Raw genomic sequence first — 6,000 nt, 5'->3', positions numbered from 1 at the left:
TTACACCCGTTACCTTGACAATATTTTTATATTGTTGGATGGTGACAGTACGACCAGTGATATGGTGGTTAATCATTTCAATATGTCTATACAGTTTTTGAAGTTTACCTCTACATTTAACACTGAGGTTATAGCATACCTTGATGTTTTGTTAACCAAGGACTACTCCATCCAAAAATTTACGGCCAATATTCATAGGAAGAGTACGTATTCCAACTCATTTCTACACTATTCTAGTTGCCACCCCTACCATCAAAAGCGGGCTGTTGTAAAGGGCCAGTTGGTTAGGGCAGCCTGCATTATTACCCTTGATGACAACTTTAAAGCTGAATGCTCCCTTTTAAGAAGTATGTTCCTGCATCGTGGGTACCCAGACCATATGGTTGATGATATCATTGAGGAGGTTTCAAGTAAACGTGCGAGACGTTTTTACAAACCGATCCTAGACAGTGTCCACATAAAACATCAACATGATGAGAATATTGTCCCTTTGTTAGCAAATTATTCTAATACTCTTCTTGAGTCTAAGTCACAAGGGCCTATGTTTATCACAACTTTTAGTATTAACAGTAAGGATTGTTTCCGTATTCTATGTAAGAACTGGGCACTTTTTAGGAGTAACCCAAGTGGTCTCCATAGAGTTGGAGATCAACCCATAGTTGTGTATAAGAAAGCTAAAAATCTCAAGGCTTTCTTTGAACAATGTCAATTACTGCGCAGTAGAACTGTTGGCATTTACAAACGTCAATCTTGTAGTTACTGTCAATATATTATTGAATCTAATGGATTCAAGGTACATGAGCATCTGTACACTTTAAAGTACAGAGTGAATTGTAATTCTAGAATGATAGTTTACTTAGCTCAGTGACAAGCCTGTTTGGCCTTTTATATTGGAAAAACAGAGAGGCGACTTCGAGACTGCCTCTATGAACATATATATGCTATAAGAAAAAATAAATCTGAAAATGCTTTGGCTAAGCATATTTCATCTTATCCTGACCATAGTTTTAAATTCTTGGTGATTTACCAGGTTTGTCAGGATTCTCGAGGTTGTCCTGCAGCCTTAAAGTTGGAAGAGCTGGAATTAGGCTGGCAGATCAGGTTAAATGCATACACTGTACCTGGTTTGAATGAAGGCTGCTCTATTAGCAGCATTTTGAAGCTTAAGAGTTTAATAAGATGATATTCTTTATATATAATGTCATTCTAATTTTTAGTCTAATAAGTATTTATTTATTTCTAATCTACATTTAGTAGGTATTGTGACATGAGATGTGTAATGTTATGTAATTTATTGATTTAATGTATTGTTATAATGACCGATTGTAGAGTGTGGATATACGTTGTATGACAGGTGGTTTAAAGTGTTTGTTTTTCTTTAAAAGTGCATTATTGCTGTTTTTATTGTTTTATTGTTTAATTGAGTGATTAACTGTTTTAGTATTTAAAGCCTTTGGGTAAGGTAGTTTATTCATCTGAAGAAGTTTGTACATTGTGTCAAACGAAAAGCGCTTCATTGTATTAAACTGAAAGGATTTGGCATTTTTATTCGTGTGCCATTTGCTTGCTACAGTTCCTTTTTTGTGTTTATCAGTGTGTCGTTTGCCTTGGGTTGAATTTGAACCTTTACAGTAGTGTAGGTGCTGAATAATACAAGATCTGAATTTTAAATACACTTCTGATTAGTGAATTCTTGATTTTTGTCTTTTAAATTCCTAGTAAATCAGGTATTTTGTTTCATGTTTTCTAACTAATAGTTGCCACAATTATGGTAATAGATGTGGTATTGTTTGTAATATTAGTATGAACTAACTGGTTTTAAAGAATGATTTTTAAACTGATTTTCCAAATTGCATTTTATGTATAGAATTAATTGTTTTTGTATGAGTTAATTGTTTAATCAGGGGGCGGAGGGAAGTGTGTTCTGGTGTGTGTGGATATATATGAACTGCTTTGTGCCTGCTGTTACTTGTCTGAAGAAGTTTGGTCATTGCACCTGATGAAAAGCGCCTAACTTAATTTTTCTTTCAGTGTGGCGTTCTGGTTTTAACCATAATAAAGAGCTGAATAGCTAAAGATTTCCTGGGTGCTTGAAGTGCTTTGTCCTGCATTTTTTGTTCGCTCAACAGTTTGTGGTGTTGTTTCTATTTTTGGCTGTTAGAACACCTAGGCCACTAACTGTAGTCAGGCCATCTGGCTTGCAGTCAGGACTTTACTCCTCTAGGCCACAGGGCCAGACACTATTAAAAGTATTAATTAATTATTTGTTTATTTGTTTGCATTTGTTTACAAAGATAGTTTCACTGGGCACTAATCTCATTTTTCAGGAAAAAAGCTCTTCTTACAATGATTTTAGAAGCATTTAAGAACTACATTCTACAGACTACATAACATTAGCAGTGCTTATATACAAATATTCGTTTGCTATAAATATACACTCAGGAAAAATAATTAGTGGGTTCCTAATTTAGGAGCATGATAATTTGAAAAACAATAGTACAACATTGTTTTGCCTGACTAGACATAAGAGAAAGCATATTTTTGACAGAATTATTTATTCCTGACAATTACTAATGGGAAACATACAGAGGAAAGTGCAGAAATTGTGGAAGTGAGGTATACCAAATATGAATCAACCAAAGAACTGCAGACTTCCAACCCAAGATTACTATTTCTCTTTGTAATTCCCATTTCCTTTTTACATAACTGGCATTACACATTTGAAAACATACTTTTCACCACTTAATTCAATTGCTCTCAAACCCTAACAATCCATTCACCACTTGGCAATGCAAAATCTCAAAAGAAACATTCACATATGTATCGATGGGTCCTGACAATAACCTTGGACGCATCTTAAATAGCATGAAGCACAATTTAACCACAACTCTAACAACACTGTTCAATCTCAGCCTCCATACAGGTTTTGCACCAACTGAATGCAGAACAACTACAGTCATTCTTCTTCATAAGGGAGGAACTTCCACAGACCCAGGCAATTATAGAAACATAAGTCTGACCAGCTTCATATGCAAAGCCATGTAAAGACTTATCATGGAATTAATCAGGACATAGGTAAACTCCAAACACTGGGCATGTGTGTCACAGTTTAGATTCATAAAGAGCAGGTTATGTTCACTCAGCCTGGTAGATATTTTTGAAAAGGTTACCACAGCAATGGATGTAGGCAAAACTGTACACATTGCATACCTTGACCTGGCCGAAGCGTTTGATGCAATTCCCCACAAAGGCACAGAAGAAAATCTAAATAAACTAACTTTATTTATTTTATTCTTTTTTATTTTATTTTACATTTGTTTACCGGGATAGTCCGACTGGACACAGGTCCATTTATAGCAGAGGCCCAGGGAGAAAAGCTCCGTACAATTAACATGAATAGTAAACATATATAGTACAAGTCACATAAAATATATTAACTGTAAGGTACTTTTACACTGACAGCAGTAAATCTTAATTAACTTATATAGAAGATTACATTTAGAGGATTGCAGTAGGGATTACTGAGTTTGTAGCAAAACAACAGAAATCTGTAAGAGTAGCTAGTTATTTGTTGTTACAATGTGATGCATGGGCATAGCCAAGAATTCATTAGGTGTGCTTTGAGAGAGTTTTTAAATAGTGTAGTTGAAGGATCAGAGGTCAGAGGAGTTGGAAGGTTGTTCCAGTTTTTAGCTATGTTGTGGGAGAACAGAGCTTTCCCTGCAGAGTTATTGGCTTTAGAGATACAGAGGAGAGATTTTTCAGAAGAGTGGAGGGGATGATTTGATACATACTGGGTTAGGAGTTGTTTTAAGTATGGGGTTTTGTCAGGATAATTCACGATATTGTAGGCAAGTATTAATTGGTGATAGTTAAGTAGTTGAGGGAGTTCTAACCATTTAATCTCTTGTAAAGCCTGACAGTGATGGGGTTTGAAGGTGGAGTTATTAGCAAATCTGGCAATTTTATTATAGAAAGATTCAAGTCTTTCAAGGTCCTGTTTACTTGTGTGGGTAAGGATTGGTGTGGCGTACATAAGTGTGGACAGTAGGTGTGTTTGGGCTAGTGTAATTCATGCCTGACCAGATAGGAATTTTCTGTGTCTGTATAGAGTACCCAATTTATTTGTGGACCTTTTTGACTGTTTGTGATATATGGACATCAAATAGTAGTTTATTGTCAATTGTTACACCAAGGAGTTTGGTGTGGTCAGTGGAGGAAATGTTAGTACCATTTTTGGATGTGATTGTAAAAGTTTGTTGTATGGTTTAGATTTATTGGGAGAGAATATGAGTAGTTTGGTCTTGTTGGGATTGAAGATGAGCTGAATCTGGGTAATCCAGCTTTCCACAGAGGTAAAGGATTCCTGAGTAAGGTTTGTAGGGTAGTGAGTGATGGTACTGAGCAGATGAGAGATGAGTCATCTGCATATTGTATTAGTGTGGCATATTGGGTGGAGGTATGAAGGTTGTTAGTAAATATAGAGGAAAGTAGTGGGCCCAATATTGAACCTTGTGGGACTCCTATGTTGGTTGGAAGTAGGGGAGATACTTTGTTTTGCCATTAGACAGATTGTTGTCTGTCTGATAGGTAGCTTTTAAACCAGGCTATGGTGGAAGGGGCAAAGGATAGGGAGGCCATGGAGTCTAGTACTATGGTGTGTGACACCATATCAAATGCCTTAGATAGGTCTAAGAATATTGCTGATACAAAGTTGTTGTTATTTCTGTGTAGGTTAACTGTGTTTGTAAAGGAGAGGAGAGCAGTAGTAGTCCTATGGTGTTGCTGGAAGCCATGTTGTGTGGGAGGGAGGAGTTTGTTAGAGTTCAGGAATTGCATTACTTGAGAGTGAATGCACCTTTCAAGTATTTTAGATAAGGAGGTAGGAAGGCTATGGGACAGTAGTTAGAGAAATTGTAAGAGTTACCACCTTTATGAAGAGGGATAATGTCTGATACTTTCCATAGACGTGGGAAGTAGGATTCCTGAATGGAGCGGTTAATAAGAATGGAAACAAGGTAAGATAGGGAGCCAGCTGCTATTTTTAAGAAATTGGCTGTTAAGTTGTCTGCTGTAAGGGTGGTAGGTTTAAGTTTTTTAATAGTAGCGGTAGGGATAGGTGAGAGAGTGAAGGAGGGGATATTATTAAGGGGTTGGTTTGGAGTGTGCGAGTGGTCGTTTTTGTAGAGTTGAGTAGATAAGGATAGGATGGTTTCAGTGAAATGGTGGCTAAATTGGGAAGCAATGCCTTTAGTGTTGTCAGTGGTTGGAGTTGAAGTGGATGTTTTACCTGAGTTAAGTAGGGAGTTAATGGCATGCCAGAACTTTTGGGGTTCTCTTGTGTGTTTGTTTTGGATATTAAGGAAGTAGCTTTGTTTATCGAGTTTGGTTTGTTTTTTTGCTTGATTTCTTAGTTTTTGGTAATTTTGTTTGGATAAGTTTGTGTTTTCTCTTTTCCGTGCTTTCCAAGACTTATCTCTAGTTTTTAGTAGGGCTCTTGTGTTCCTGCTTAGCCATGGTGCATAGTTTGTCTTAACTTTGATTTTTCTAATGGGTGCAATTGAATTTAGGACAGTAATGAAGGTGTTGCTAAAGTAGTTGACGGCTTGGTCTAAACCTAATGTTAATAGTGGGTCCCATTTACAGTGTTTTAGGATGTGGTTAAGATCTTGTATATTCAGGTTACTGTCATCTCTAACTTGTCTATAGGTTATAGGATTGGAAGGATTGGTGCGTTTGCACAGAAGGAATGTGGGGAGGTGGTCACTTAGTCTGTCTGGTAGACATACGGTGTGATATTTTTGGGGATGTTTTTGTTTTGGGCAGTTAACTAGTGTCCATTCTAAGACTGATTGTTTGCAGAATTTTTTTGATACTCTAGTGGGTTCATGGATGAGCTGGGTAAAGCCATAGAGATTGATATGATTTGTGGGGTTGTTGGAGTTACAAGCTAACTAGTCTGTGTTTAGGTCACCTAAAAGAATGGTTTCATGGAGTAGT

Source organism: Protopterus annectens, chromosome 2.part0 (assembly GCF_019279795.1).
Source record: "Protopterus annectens isolate FY-2018-M chromosome 2.part0, PAN1.0, whole genome shotgun sequence".
Classification (NCBI taxonomy): domain Eukaryota; kingdom Metazoa; phylum Chordata; order Ceratodontiformes; family Protopteridae; genus Protopterus; species Protopterus annectens.
Note: the sequence above shows the minus strand (reverse complement) of the source record.